Below are 17,091 nucleotides of genomic sequence, written 5' to 3'. Positions count from 1 at the left end.
TTATTTTTATTTTTTTGAAAAAAGTTTTTTTCCACTTTCAATTGCATACAAACTTGTTAGTGTTTAAATTAACAAAGCTGATTTCAAATTCCAGCAGTGCCTTTTATTATCTGGGGTAATCTTGGGCAATGTATATAACTTATCTAAGCTTCATTTTTCTCTTATGAAAAATGGAGATACTATCCATATTATAAGGTTTTATGAAAGTCAAGTTTGCAAATATATAATAAGTGCCTGGGAAGTTACTTTTGAAAATATTAGCTCTTTTTTCATTTGCCCTTATCTTATAGAATTTCATTTTCCAATATTCTTATCAAACTCTTCTCTTCTTATCCTCTCAAGGCTGTGATTTCTAAGTAGAATGGTGGTAAGGAGTTAAGAATAACAATTTGTTATAACTCGTAAGTAACTTGTCATGCTAAAAGGGAGATTGCTTTGTACATAAAAGCTTATTGTCATCTTTAAAAGTTGTACCATGTAGAAGGTTGACGGCACATTAATATTTAGTAGATTCAAAACTGAATCTACACATATACAATACATACTACAGGCCAATACAAGTGTTAAGTACTTTAAAATATATTATTATATATGTTTTTGCAGATGGTGTCAATGACATTTGCTTGACATTTAATGAACACCTACTATATACTATTATAAATATAACTTATACTTCTACATATAGGTAAGGTCTTTCATTTACTCACCATCACAAAGTCACTCAGTGACAGAGCCATGGCCATAGTACATGCTCAATAAATAGCTGTTAAATCAATTATTACAAGTGCTGAGATTTTATCTAAAGACTGTCTCTCTCCATTTCCATATTCTTATACCATATCTCTGTAGGTGATATAAGTCCACCTACCAAGGAGTACTTCCTAAATGTACCATTTAAAAGACAGGGCACAACAGTTTCAGGGCACAGGGCTTTCCCAAGATTTGACTTCCTGTTTTAGATGAGGGTGAATTGTTTGCAAAGAGTTAGGTCAGGATGAGGGCTCTAAATAAGGACTTTTCAAGCCTGCTGTTCTACCGCCATGCTAGAGAATTCTAATATTTCCCTGAAGATAACAAAAACATGTGGTTTCCCTGTAATATAATTGTGACCTGGTTATGACTCCTTTAGAACATGTAAACATGCCATGAGGATAAAGATCTCACCCTTCTACATCTATGATGCCATCAATTTTGATGTTGAAGAGAGTGAGTAATGACAACTTAAAATTAAGTAGGTAAACAAAGGGCTATGTCACTCACATATGTCACCTCTGTAGGTTAATTCCATTAGTAATTCTGATTGTTTCATATTAGCATCTACATTTAAAGATAAGGAAACTTGGGATTAAATGGTGGAATCAGACATTGAGTCTGGTTTTATCTCAACTTTCAGGTCCATACTACTCAGAGAAACACATGGGGCTTTGAGGAAGGGGAGGAGAGGGACTTGTGCTCCTTTTTTGGAATTTTACAGAATTTAAAATCCTGTCCAGCCCCAATGACAATATATTCAGTCTTTCCCTTTTCATTAACCAATCATTATCTGCATAGAAAGAGCTTTAAACACATCAAATATACCACCAGTTGGAATTTGTCCACCTGGGGACCAGGCAATTCCCCTTGATCTTGACATGTTGATATTCTCTGGACACAGAAGCTTCTACTTCAGTTCTCTGTCAAACAGATATCTGTACTGTGTCTCAGGTATATAACTCAGGTACTGTCTTTCTAGGAACTCTCAGCATAGGGTGCAAATTATACCCTTCATGTATGTCTTATATAAAACACCCAACTGCATAAGACAGCTTCCACATTCCAGAGGTGAATGTGTGGGATAGTAAAGGGCATGTCTGAGCAGTGCTTCCTCCTTTAGAAGGATAGATAGCAAAATCCTCTCCAAGAAAAGCTAGTCCCTTTACACCTACTATTTGGGACCAATTATGAGAAGAACCTCATGGGCAAGATGGTCCTTTACAAATTTCAAATCCAGTTTAGACATGTAAGCCTCAGCACAAGGAAAAAAAGAATCACTGTGAATGTATAGTTGTAAATAATTTTTGCATTTTTCTTTACTATTTTTGCAAATTTTGAAACATTCCAGGTTGCTGAGACATCAGATAGCCCCAGACACGTACTCAGATTTAATCAATCACTCTTGGATAAACTCATGGACCAAATACATCTAGATATTGTTATTTGTTCCTGTTACTTGCTTTTCAAAAAAATTTGGAATTTATGTCTTAAAGATTTTGTGATTTCCAAGCAAAACTCATTATCCAAAATCTATAAAGGAAAAGATTAATATATTTGACCATAGGGAATAATAAAATGAGAGCTAACATATGACTACTATGAGTTATATTACATCTTATGGAAAAACCCAAATGAATTTTTGGTCAACCCAATACATTACACTACAGCTTTACACGTATAAACTTATTTATCCTCATCAAGTCCTATGAGTAGGTTAACTTATATACCCATTTTAAAGATGAGAAAACTGAGGCACAGATAAGTTAAATAACTTGCCTAAGATCATAATGCTAGTAAAACAACAAAACTGTAATTCAAATCTAGATAGTCTAACAGGAAATACTATATTACCTTTTAAATATACTTATGACACAAAATAATGTAAGCAAATTCAAAAGACTGAAGAAAAAGTAGGAAATTTTAATCACAATATAACAGTAAATTAAAACACTAATTTCATTAATTTAGATTAATTTATATAAATCAATAAGAAAAAATACCCCAAATTTAAAAATGAGCAAAAGATGTAAACAGACAGTTTACCATATACAGAACAATGGCCAATAAGCAGGTAAAAATATTTTTGGCATCAGCAACAACTAAAGCAATGCAAATGAGAACAACAATAAAATAAGGATTTTTTCTATTGGAAAAATGAAAATGTTTAATGATATATTTGTGTGTATGTAGACCAGGAAGTGTGTGGGCAGCCCTGGCCTCTCATAAAAGTTGATGGGGTTATAAACTGGTGCAAAATTTCTAGATGGCAATTTGACAATCCCTTTAAAAACAAAAATGCATATATAATTCGAGCCAGCAACCAGGAATACATTTTTCCAATTCACCTTACACACTTTTACCAATTTAATATATAAGAGATGTTCATTGTGGCAACTTGAGTCACAGCAAAAACCTGGAAACTTGAATCAATAAACATCTAAAACTGTGGTACATAAATACGATGAAATACTATTAAGCTATTCCAAATTAGCCAATATACAAGACATCTTACATAAATAAGATAAAAAACAAAGCAGAGAGCAGTGTCTATAGTATGATTCTTTTGTGTGTGTGTGTGTAATTTCCCCCATGTTAATGAATCTAATAAGTGATTCTTAAATGAAAGGTAAGCCCTGGATCTGAGAGCACTTGACAAGGGTGCTGGCCTGATGTTGATGTTCACAGGCAGAGGGAGTCTTACCCTTTGACTATGACTGGAGTCCATTGACCATTCATTCACAAGTAGGCATCATGGCAGTGCTCTTCTCAAGTGGTCTCAGATAAAATCTAAATAAGATGATTGTCTGTGACCAAGAGACCTGACTTCATTCAAGTCAGACTTCAGGTTCATGTCTGAGCACTGTCTTAGCTATCTGGCCCCCTTTGTCAAAGGGCAGTCTTTCTGCCTTCTTAGTTTCTTCAGCCATAGTCCTTTTAGACACCACCTTCCTTATTTCTTGACTTGTTTATGATGGTGAGGTCTCTTTTACCTTCCTTCCAAGTTGGCCAGAGAACTGGCCTTCAGGATTTCCTGTGGATGGTCATGGAGAGAGTGGGGAATTGTTAAAAGCTGTCTGGGCTACGCCCTTGGAACTCCTGTATGAGGACGATAGGCTAAGCTAGAAACAAATTCAACAAGATCCCTTAGCACAATAAAGATTTCTTTATCTTTTTAGTCCCTTTTCCATTGTGATTCGGTGTGGAGACAGGTTGGGGAGGTGATGAGAAGCTGGGTTCCAGAGAGTCACTCAGTCTCCTTGGCTGATGAGGTCCCACTGTGTTTTGGCTGTACCACGTGGAAGTTATGACATCCTCAAGGGCCACTGTGGGGAACAGATGCTAAAATTGCATCATTTGCAAATGTTTCATCTTGAACAAAGATTCCTTCTACCCCAGTCAGAACCAGTCCGGGGAGCCTCCGTAAACTGCAAAGGGATGGGAACATGTGATCCTCCCTTTCCATGTGCCTGGAAAGAGAAAACACTGAATGTGAGTAACTAGAAGTCACTCTCAAAGGTGGCCCATCACAACCGTTCCCACATTTTCCTTTAGGTTAGAAATAGAGGTGTGCTTTGGGACCTGAGAGTGGGAGGGTCTTTCTCTGCATTAGGGGCCAGAAAGCTTCCACAACAAGCCAGCTTTGGGGGAAATGTTTGCACAGCAGCTGAGACACTGCCTTGTATGGGGAAGTGTATGGTCTGCAGTGTCACATGGTCTGGGCTGGAATCCCAGCCCTCTTGTGCTTGCAAACAGTATGACTGTGGACAAATCACAAACCTCTCTGTGCCTTAGTTTCCTTATCTCTACGATGAGGACCATGGGATCAATATATGCAAATTTTACTAAATACTCTAGTACGGAGTAAACTTTATATAATAATTCACAATAACATTGATTGTTATTAATTAACTAATCTATTTGAAACTACTATATCAGGCATTTGTGGAATATGGTTTAGCAAAAGCACTCTGCAAAGATAGAATACCTCTTTTTTCAATGTGGTAGCTGTCCTACATCTGCAGAGCACTTTTCTTTTTTTTTTAATTTAATTTTATTTTTTATACAGCAGGTTCTTACTAGCTATCCGTTCTATACATATTAGTGTATGTATGTCAATCCCAACCTCCCAGTTCATCTGACCATCCCCCACACTGCCACTTTCCCCCCTTGGTGTACATATGTTTGTTCTCTACATCTGTGTCTCTATTTCTGCCTTGCAAACAAGTTCATCTGAACCATTTTTCTAGATTTCACATACATGCGTTAATATACAGTATTTGTTTTTCTCTTTCTGACTTACTTCACTCTGTATGACAGTTTCTAGATCCATCCACATCTCTACAAATGACCCAATTTCGTTCTTTTTTTATGGCTGTGTAATATTCCATTGTATATATGTACCACATTTTCTTTATCTGTTCATCTCTTGATGGGCATTTAGGTTGCTTCCATGACCTGGCTATTGTAAATAGTGCTGCAGTGAACATTCAGGTGCAGGTATGTTTTTGAAGTATGGTTTTTGCAGGGTATATGCCCAGTAGTGAGATTGCTGGGTCATATGGTAATTCTATTTTTAGTTTATTTAAGGAACCTCCATACTGTTCTCCATACTGGCTATATCAACTTATATTCCCACCAACAGTGCAAGAGGGTTACCTTTTCTCCACACCCTCTCCAGCATTTGTTTGTAGATTTTCTGATGATGACCATTCTGACCAGTGTGTGGTGATAACTCATTGTAGTCTTGATTTACATTTCTCAAATGATTAGAGATGTTGAGCAGTTTTCATGTGCTTTTTGGCAATCTGTATGTCTTCTTTGAAGAAAAGTTTATTTAGGTCTTCTGCCCATTTTTTGATTGGGTTGTCTGTTTTTCTAATATTGAGCTGCATGAGCTGTTTATATATTTTGGAGTTTAACCCTTTGTCTGTGATTCATTTGCAAATATTTTCTCCCATTCTGAGGGTTGTCTTTTCATCTTGCTTGTAGTTTCCTCTGTTGTGCAAAAGCTCTTAAGTTTCATTAGGTCCCATTTGTTTATTTTTGTTTTTATTTCCATACTCTAGGAGGTGGATCAAAAAAGATCTTGCTGTGATTTATGTCAAAGCGTACTCTTCCTATGTTTTCCTATAAGAGTTTTATAGTGTCCATACTTACATTTAGGTCTTTAATCCATTTTGAGTTTATTTTTTTGTATGATGTTAGGGAGTGTTTTAATTTCATTCTTTTACATGTAGCTGTCCAGTTTTCCCAGTACCACTTATTAAAGAGACTGTCTTTACCCCACTCTATAGCATTGCCTCTTTTGTCATAGATTAGTTGACCATAAGTATATGGGCTTATCTCTGGGTTTTCTATACTGTTCCATTGATCGATTTTGCTGTTTTTGTGCCAGTACCATACTGTCTTGATTGCTGTAGCTTTGTACTATAGTCTTTGTACTATAGAAGTCAGGGAGCCTGAGTCCTGCAGGTCCATTTTTCCCTTCAAGATTTCTTTGGCTATTCGGGTCTTTAGTATTCCCATACAAATTTTAAGATTTTTTTGTTCTAGTTTGTAAAAAATGCTACCAGTAATTTGACAGGGATTGCATTGAATCTGTAGATTGCTTTGGGTAGTACAGTCATTTTCACAATATTGATTTTTCCAACCCAAGAACATGATATATCTCTCCATCTGTTTGTGTCATCTTTGATTTCTTTCACCAGTGTCATAGTTTTCAGAGTACAGGTCTTTTACCTCCTTAGGTAGATTTATTTCTAGGTATTTTATTCTTTTTGTTGCAGTGGTGAATGGGATTGTTTCCTTAACTTCTCTTTCTAATCTTTCATTGTTAGGGTATAGGAATGCAAGAGAGTTCTGTGCATTAATTTTGTATCCTGCAACTTTACTAAATTCATCGATTAGCTCTACTAGTTTTTTAGGTAGCATCTTTAGGATTCTCTATGTATATTATCATGTCATCTGCAAACAGAGACAGTTTTACTTCTTCTTTTCTAGCTTGTATTCCTTATATTTATTTTTCTTCTCTGATTGCTGGTGCTAAGACTTCCAAAACTATGTTTAATAAGAGTGGTGAGAGTGGACATCCTTGCCTTGTCCCTGATCTTAGAGGAAATGCTTTCAGTTCATCACCATTGAGAATGATGTTGGCTGTGGGTTTGTCATATATGGCATTTATTATGTTCAGGTAGGTTCCCTCTATGCCCACATTCTGGAGAGTTTTTATCATAAATTGTGTTGAATTTTGTCAAAAGCTTTTCCTGCATCTATCGAGATTATCATATGGTTTTTATTCTTCTGTTTGTTAATATGGTGTATCACATTGATTGATTTGCATATATTGAAGAATCCTTGCATCCCTGGGATAAATCCCACTTGATCATGGTGTATGGTCCTTTTAATGTGTTGTTGGATGCTGTTTGATAGTATTTTGTTGAGGACTTTTGTATCTATATTCATCAGTGATATTGGTCTGTAATTTTCTTTTTTTGTAGTATCTCTGTCTGGGTTTGGTATCAGGGTGATGGTGGCCTGGTAGAATGAGTTGGAAAGTGTTCCTTCCTCTGCAATTATTTGGAAAAGTTTGAGAAGGGTGGGTGTTAGCTCTTCTCTAAATGTTTGATAGAATTCACTTTTGAAGCTATCTGGTACTGAACTTCTGTTTGGTGGAAGATTTTAAATCACAGTTTCAATTACACTACTTGTGATATGTCTGTTCAGAGTTTCTATTTCTTCCTGGTTCAGTCTTGGAAGGTTATACCTTTCTAAGAATTTGTCCATTTCTTACAGCTTGTCCATTTTTTGGCATAGAGCTGCTTGTAGTAGACCTTTACGATGTTATGTATTCTGCCATGTCCATTGTTACTTCTCCTTTTTCATTTCTAATTTTATTGATTTGAGTCCTCTCCCAGTTTTTCTTGATGAGTCTGGCTAAAGTTTTATCTATTTTGATTTCCTTCTCAAAGAACCAGGCTTTAGTTTTATTGATCTTTGTTATTGTTTTCTTGGTTTCTATTTCATTTATTTCTGCTCTGATCTTTATGATTTCTGTTCTTCTACTAACTTTGGGTTTTATTTTTTCTTCTTTCTCTAGTTTCTTTAGGTGTAAAGTTAGATTTTCTATTTGAGATTTTTCTTGTTTATTGAGGTAGGATTGTATTGGTATAAACTTCCCTCTTAGAACAGATTTTGCTGCATCCCATAGGTATTAGATCATCGTGTTTCATTGTCATTTGTCTCTAGGTATTTTTTGATTTCCTCTTTGATTTCTTCAGTGAGATCTTTGTTATTTAGTAATGTATTGTTTAATCTCCATGTGTTTGTGTTTTTTGTGTTTTTTTTTCCCTGTTATTGATTTCTAATATCATAGTGTTGTGGTCAGAAAAGATGCTTGATGTGATTTCAATTTTCTTAAATTTACCAAGGTTTGATTTGTGACCCAAGATGTGATCTATCCTGGAAAATATTCTGTGTGCACTTGAGAAGAAAGTGTAATCTGCTGTTTTCTGAAGGAGTGTCCTATAAATATCAATTAAATCTGTCTGGTCTATTGTGTCATTTAAAGCTCGTGTTTCCTTATTAATTTTCTGTCTGGATGATCTGTCCATTTGTGCAAGTGAGGTTTTAAAGCCCCCCATTTTACTGTGTTACTGTAGATTTCCTCTTTTATAGCTGTTAGTATTTGCCTTATGTATTGTGGTGCTCCTATGTTTGGTGCATATATATATGTAAACATATAATTGTTATATCTTCTTCTTGGATTGTTCACTTGATCATTATGTAGTGTCCTTCCTTGTCTCTTGTAACATTCTTTATTTTAAAGTCTATTTTATCTGATATGAGTACTGCTACTCCAGCTTTCTTTTGATTTCCATTTGCATGGAATATCTTTTTCCATCTCCTCACTTTCAGTCTGTATGTGTCCCTAGGTCTGAAGTGGGTCTCTTGTAGACAGCATATATATGGGTCTTGTTTTTGTATCCATTCAGCGAGCCTGTGTCTTTTGTTTGGAGCATTCAGTCCATTCACATTTAAGGTAATTATCGATATGCATATTCCTATTACCATTTTCTTACTTGTTATGGGTTTGTTTTTGTAGGTCCTTTTCTTATCTTGTGTTTCCCACTTAGAGAAGTTCCTTTAGCACTTGTTGTAGAGCTGGTTTGGTGGTGTTGAATCTCTTAGCTTTTGCTTGTCTGTAAAGCTTTTGATTTTTCCTTCGAATCTGAATGATATTCTTGCTGGGTAGAGCACTCTTTGTTGTAGGTTCTTCCCTTTCATCACTTTAAATATATGTGCCACTCCCTTCTAGCTTGTAGAGTTTCTGCTGAGAAATCAGCTGTTAACCTTATGGGAGTTCCCTTGTATATTATTTGTCATTTTTCCCTTGCTGCTTTAAATAAATTTTCTTCATCTTTAATTTTTGCCAATTTGTTCAATATGTGTCTCATTGTGTTTCTCTTTGGCTTTATTGTGCCTGAGATTCTCTGTACTTTCTGGACTTGAGTGGCTATTTCCATTCCCATTTTAGGGAAGTTCTTGTCTGAAGTCCCTTCAAATATTTTCTCCAGTCATTTCTCTTTCTCTTCTCCTTTGGGACCCCTATAATGTGAATGTTTATGTGTTTAAAATTGTCCCAGAGTTCTTTTAGGGTGTCTTCATTTTTTTTCAATCTTTTTTCTTTGTTCTGTTCCATGGCATTGAATTCCATCATTCTGTCTTCCAGGTCACTTATCCGTTCTGCCTCAGTTATTCTTGTATCGATTCCTTCTAGTGTGTTTTTCATTTCAGTTATTGTATTGTTCATTTCTGTTTGTTTGTTCTTCAATTCTTCTAGGTCTTTGTTAAACATTTCTTACATCTTCTCAATCTTTGCATCCATTCTTTTTCTGAGGTTCTGGATCATCTTCAGTCTCATTATTCTGAATTCTTTTTCTGGAAGGTTGTCTATCTCCACTTCATTTAGTTGTTTTTCTAGGGTTTTATCTTGTTCCTTCATCTGATACATAGTCCTCTGCCTTTTCATTTTGTCTGTCTTTCTATGAATGTGGTTTTTGTTCCACAGGCTGCAGGACTGTAGTTCTTCTTGCTTCTGCTTTCTGCCCTCTGGTGGATGAGGCTATCTAAGAGGCTTGTGCAAGCTTCCTGATGGGAGGGACTGGTAGTGGGTAGAGCTGAGTGTTGCTCTGGTCGGCAGAGCTCAGTAAAACTTTAATCCACTTGTCTGCTGATGGTTGGGGCTGAGTTTCCTCCCTGCTAGGTGTTTAACCTGAGGCAACACAGCACTGGTGCCTACCTGGCTCTTTGGTGGGGATAATGGTGGACTCTGGGGGGGCTCACACCAAGGAGTACCTACCAGAACTTCTGCTGCCAGTGTCCTTGTCCTCATGGTGAGCCACAGCCACTACCTGCCTCTGCAGCAGACACTCCAATACTAGCAGGTAGGTCTGGTTCAGTCTCCTATGGGGTCACTGCTCCTTCCCCTGGGTTCCAATTCGCACACTACTTTGTGTGTGCTCTCCAAGTGTGGAGTCTCCTTTTCGCCCAGTCCTGTCAAAGTTCTGCAATCAAATCCTGGTAGCCTTCATAGTCTGATTCTCTAGGAATTCCTCCTCCTGTTGCTGGACCCCCAGGTTGGGAGGCCTAATGTGGGGCTCAGAACCTTCACTCCAGTGGGTGGACTTCTGTGATATAAGAGTTCTCCAGTTTGTGAGTCACCCACCTAATTGTTATGGTAGTTGATTTTATTGTGATTGCGCCCCTCCTACCATCTCATTGTGGTTTTTCCTTTGTCTTTGGATATGGGGTATATATTTTGGTGAGTTCCAGTGTCTTCCTGTTGATTGTTCAGCAGTTAGTTGTGATTCCAGTGCTCTCACAAGAGGGAGAGAGTGCATGACCTCCTACTCTGCCATCTTGAACCAATCTCCCCTGCAGAGCACTTTTCTTGAATCAGGGTACCAACATGTTGACACATCCCCAGTGCTCATAACAGGGGGTACTCAGGCTGCCCTGGTTACATCTGCAGTGTAAAGAGCTTCTTGGCCACGTACATGGTGACCAGGATCCACCATGGCTGGCTCACCTGTTTTTCACTCCTGACACCTTGTGACAGAGAGAGCAACTGCAATTGAGAAACCTTGGCAGCGGGGTCAAAGTAGACTTTTTCCCATTATCTAGGTACACTGACCAGGGCTGAGTCCTTTGATAGGCATCCCAAGGGTGATTCTATATCACAGCAAAGACTTCCAGGAGGGATGAAAAGCATCCTTGCAAAGGCTGGTTCTGAGTCTCCAAGATATTTAGTTCTTAAATGAAAAGACTTGTCTTTATATTTCTTGGCAATAAAATGGGGTACACATTAATTGCATTTTCAGCTTCATATAATCATTAGAATGGATAGATGCAACATTGCTTATGTTTATTTTTCCGTCTTATTTAATGTTTCCTTATTTCACACTTTTTGTTTGAACAAAACTGAATAACACAAATAGGTGAGAATAATTAAAAGAAAGTTAATTCAACAAACTTGGTGGTGGGGCTTCCCTGGTGGCGCAGTGGTTGAGAGTCTGCCTGCTGATTCAGGGGACATGGGTTTGTGCCCCGGTCCAGGAAGATCCCACATGCCACGGAGCGGCTGGGGCCGTGAGCCATGGCCGCTGAGCCTGCGCGTCCGGAACCTGTGCTCCGCAACAGGAGAGGCCACAACAGTGAGAGGCCCGCATACCGCAAAAAAACAAACAAAAAAAACAAAAAAAAAAAACAAAGCTTGGTGGGAATATTTGTTAAAACTAAATGGTATATCGGGTGACTATAGAAAACTTCTGTTTACTCTCTGTCTTGGGCAGGCTTATTCCCTCCAGGAAGGCTGTGCTCAGCTGCAGTCTCCTTTTAACATTGTATTGGTTTCTTCAATCCTTCTAGACCATGGCTTTTCTCTCAAGATGACTCTCCTGCTCTTGTGTAACCTATGTCATCAAAAGGATTTCACAGTCAGACTGATTAATGAATATTTTTATCTGTGCCTCTGTGTTTCTTCTCTCATAACAACTGGACAATCTACAAGCATTTTCTTTTCTTAAGAAATAGAGTTTTTTATTTTTTTTCTCATCTGATCTACTTTTAGCCACTACTCAAATTTCATAAAGACATAAATACAAAAGTTCAAATAAATTATAATTTTCCATTGCTTCTTCAAATGCCTGAGGCACCATGTCTGATTTTTATTGTCATCATTCTAGTCCCCAATTTCCACTAATCTGGGATTAGAAAATCAATCATCAGGAATTAAAGGGATGATTACTGGAGCTCAGGGTAACTTTAGGCATTGTGGGGCTGAAAAGTAGATATAATATTAAGTTATAAAATCAGCTGTTTCCTTAGAATGGTGATAGTTCCAGTGATCACTTTAATATAGCAAAATGAAAAGATAACAGGCAAGTTACTCTTACTTTCATTCCTTTGTTTAAACTCTCCCAGGCTCTTGATCCAAATGATCCATTAATTGTGACACAGTTTTGTTGACTTTGTAGAAGAAAAAAGAAATAGGGGTCTGATTTCTTCAAAACATTCTTTGGAATTTAACTGATAAATATTAGCATTTAAACAATTATTAACTATATAGATATGTTTTATAATATTTGGCCTGAGCAGTTACCTGGTCACACAACTGAAGTCTGTAGTTTGAAACTATATATGTTTTTTTGAGTTTTTTTTGGTTTCTAAACTCTTCTTTAAAAAAAAAAATAACATTGAGGTATAGTAGATTTACAATATTGGGTTAATTTCTGTCACACAACAAGGTGATTCAGTTATACATATATATATATATATATATATATATATATACATTCTTTTTCATCCATATCCTATGGTTTATCACAGGATATTGAATATAGTTCCCTGTGCTATACAGTAGGATCCTCCCCCTTGACAACCGCAAGTCTGTTCTCTGTTTCTGTGAGTCTGTTTCTGTTTTATAGATATATTCATTTTTGTCATATTTTAAGAAGTGGAAGCACCTAAAAAAATTCAGGCAGAGGTGGGATTGTTGTTGTTTTACAAAGATATTCAAGCCATTTAACAAAAAAAGGTAACTTGCAAACTATTCGGTCATAAGCTTAGCACACAGTAATACACGTGTGCAAGTCAAAACAAATATCAGGAATTCTCACAATTACCTCCTTTCTGCTCAATTTTTTTGATTTGTTGGAAATTTTTTTAGTGTGTAATTTTGATGTAGGAATGGAAAATAATTGAAATGATAATGTGTTCTGCAAAAGTGACCCTTTACCTCAGCTGTGTCCATGAAAGGTTCTTCATCCAAATAATGTTATACTCTCAACACCCACGAATGCCCTACCATTCTACTGGGATATTTTCAAAGTACACGTTGCTGGCAGTCTGATATCATCAGGTTTTTTGATGATACCTTTAATAAGGTTAGCAAAATTCTTAGATTATTTTTCCAGCGTCAACACTCACTTTGAATCTATAATTGTATATCTGGAAAAAATGCTATATATCTATCACAAGCCTTTCATTTCAGGTTTAAAGAAATTGGCACAGAATTTCAGTGACTTACTCAAGGTCACTCAGACACTCAAGGGCAAGTTAAGGTGCTAAAATCCAGCTACGCTGTTCCCCTCACTCCTCAGTTCTGACTAAGACCTAATATCATGGATTCTTGGTGGCCAAATCTGTGATTGTGTTCCTGTTTTAAAAAATATTACCTTAATTATTTGGTAGATCAAAGTTCTGACATGTTATATAGAACTAGTTGGAAACTGAAAGGTAAAATGTGCTTTCATTAGGGTTTTTATTATTTATTTTAAATTTGCTTTTAGTGATTACTCTCCAGGTAGGTAAAGTTCTGGGAGTTGTGGGTATAGTACTGGGAGTCTTACAAGAGAGTGATGGAGAAGGGAATGAAATTGTTTATTTGCAAATTTTATTGGGAAAGATGATAGGAGAGAAGAGAGGTTTGCAAAATTTTAAAAAATGCAATGGCAAAAGGGAGGGAATATATGTATATGTATGGCTGATTCACTTTGCTGTACAGTAGAAACTAATGCAACATTGTAAAGCAACTATACTCCAATAAATATTAATTAAAAATGCAATGAAATTCAGCATTATCACAATACTCCCCATGCCAAGTGCAAACTCCCACTCCACCTCTGGTTAAATTTCAATTTTGTTAATGCTAACACTTTTACTGTGCAAGCATATCTCTGGTACTATAAAAGAAGTGATTACGGAAACATATTTCTTTTTACAGAAATTTCCTTAGCATCAGCTTTGAGGAATCCATCTCAAACTGTCACATCTCTTTCTATTTGGTACAAAAATATGATTCATACCCCTTTAAATAAACTGCATTTTATTATAAATGGACAAGTGTTTCTATATTGCTTTTTTGAGCTATGAGAGGATCTGGAGAAGTCTTTTCTATTGAGTTTGAAATGTGTTTTCTGTAAAAGAAGGCAAAGACAACATTTTCATCTTATGGGGGGAAAACACAAACATATTTTTTATTGTATGTTATAAGTCAGATGTCTTAAAGAATAGAAACACGTTCATAGATGTCTGTCAATCGTCTCCCATGGGAAAATGCAGGATGCAGGAGGAGAGAAGATAACTTAAAGTTGGCATTACCTCTGCCAAAGAAGAGGCATCACTTTCCACATCTAATGTCCATTTCTTTTATCTGAGGGTCCAATCTGGCCTCTCCTACTTCTTCCATGAAAGACTTTGCAAGAGGAAGGTAGCTGAAAGGATGAAAGTGGAATGCCTTGAGGACAAATGGGATTGTGAAGCAAACTCACATTCTGTCCTTTAGGAAAACATCAGAAATACTCATTTTCCATGATTTAAAACAGGGAGGTAGAGGGGGGAGAACAGTAATTTTTGTATAAAGAATAATGCTGAGGCAAGCAAAGACACATGTTCAATCCCTCTACCATATTTCATGGTAATGGTACAGATGCACCCACTTTCGTCTGCTGTAATATTGCTCTAGTTGGGCATATGCATCACAGCTGGCATTGTCAAGTGCCACTTTCCTTCTTCACTTGTCTTCAACACTTATCTGTATTCTCCAATTCTGATATATCATTTCAAAATGAAAATGATTTCTAAGTGTAAAAAGTCACTAGCAGCCTTTTACTCATGGGCCTGAAGTAATTGCATTTTTATATAATTAAATCACCCAGTAATTTGTTGATATCATAAATATCAATATTTAACATACTTTGCTTATAAAGTAATTTCATTGAATAAAAATACAAGTTATAATAATACAAATATATAATACAAGTTTCATAATAATGTCAATGTAAGGAATATATTTTATTAAAGTTTTGAGCAACTGTTTAAAAACAGAAAATGTGTAGTATATATGATATAAATATAAAATAATATTTTAGCACTGTTGACTTTAATTTTATCAAAAATATTGATGTAAAAATTGAGATCTAGGCAATACTTTTCTATATTCAAGCTAAACCTCATTTTATTGGTAGAATCAAAACCTAATGGTATTGTTATTTTTAAGAGCTTTTCAAGAAGGATCTACAGTTTTCCACAATAACCTATTTCAGAAAGTAAGAGAATGCTAATTATTTTTAGCTTTCTGTACCTAGTAAATTTCTTTTATGCAAACTGAGTATTCAAAAATGCTTCTTGACTTTAACTGAATTTTTAAACTGAATTCAGTCAATAAAATTTTGTTACACTTCTGAGCTCTATTCATTTATCCATTCATTCACTATTTATTGAGCATTTACATAGTGTAAGGAATTCAGTTCAGCCTTATGGGTGTAAATATGAATAAAACAGGATCTGTGCTCAATTCTCTCAGATGAGTAGAGGGTTGGAAAACAAATCTGCAAAATGCAGTAGTTTGTCAAATTTTCTAAAGGGTATTCCTGCCACCTGAAAGGTTCAAGAGATGCTTTTTAAATCAAATGAGAAAATGATGTTAGGGGCCATGAAGTCTCAGGACTCCTGGCTTCCACAACCAAGATGGAACAAAGAAAATGACACATAAATGTAATAACAAGAAGAATAAAATAAGTATAGTGGTACTAATCAAATGAATATGAAGTGATAATGTGGAGACTTAGAAACTCAATCTAATTGTAGATATTGGGGTATATTTTACAAGAGAACTGGCATTTCAGCTGGGGGATAAGCAGAATGTTGTGTGTGATATAATGATGAAATTATTTCATACCTAGGACACAATTAGCAAAGGCACAGAGAAACCCAACTGAATGGCAGGTTGATTAAAGGACTGCTTTCCAATGAGATTGAAAGACCATGTTGCATGTAGGATAGACCAGGATAGAGAAGCAACCCCAGGGCTTTAAGTTGCAGACAGCTCTTGTTATAATTTGTTTCAGCTCAGGGTCATTTTCAGAGTATGTGCATAAGAGGCAATAAGAACAGACTGACTGGGATCTGGGATTCCTGTACTGAGTGGCCTTGAAGAATAAGGAAAAGATCTTTCCCTTTAGTTTCATATTTTCTTACTGGTTTTTCTAAATGAGCCCGTACTCCTTTCTGGCTCCATTTTACTGTGCCTTTCCTGATGCTCATCCCACTGAAGCCTCATCTCCTCTGTGCTCACCTTTGGAGAGAGCCTTCCTCCTCCAGGACTATTGTACTTGCTGTTGTCATGGATTTTGATTGACTGTCTTCTCGCTGGTCTCCCAAAAAGACCTTCCCAAGGCAAGGTTCACCAATCCCTTCCTCCTCCAACATGGGTTGGTTGTTGTTATTTCTCCACAATCCTACTTTACCCCCTTTCATATGTATTTCACTCTGTGAAATTACCTAGCTTACTGGTCTGTGTACTTGTTCATTTTCTCTATGATGCAGACTCCTTGTGAGTGTGGCCTTCTCAGTCTTGTTCACCGTTGCATGACCAAGTAGTGGCACAGAGTAATCTCTTGTTAAATTCACATCAGATGAATGAATCAAACAAAATCAGTTGGCTTTAATGATCTCAAACCATCTTTACTTGCCAACCAGAGAATTCAGGCCAAGAGAGTCTCTCCTAGTCCAGCACACCATGTGAAAATGAAAGTAGGTGAATGGTAAAGTTTTTTTTATAATATTCTAACATATAGTTTTTAAAAGTAGAGTTAGACTAAAAAAGAAAGGCCAACATAGTGCTTTTATCCAAAGACAAATAGCTAACTAAAGTTGAGCTTCAAAGGAACCCGTGAGATGGTGTCTTGGGCAGTAGAAATTTAGGACCATGAAGAGTGGTTTGGCTCTCTCTCCTACTCAGTGACTTTTTCTGCAGTAACTTGTTTCAGATATTGATGA

Source organism: Phocoena phocoena, chromosome 7, assembly GCF_963924675.1.
Source record: "Phocoena phocoena chromosome 7, mPhoPho1.1, whole genome shotgun sequence".
Classification (NCBI taxonomy): Eukaryota; Metazoa; Chordata; class Mammalia; order Artiodactyla; family Phocoenidae; genus Phocoena; species Phocoena phocoena.
Note: the sequence above shows the minus strand (reverse complement) of the source record.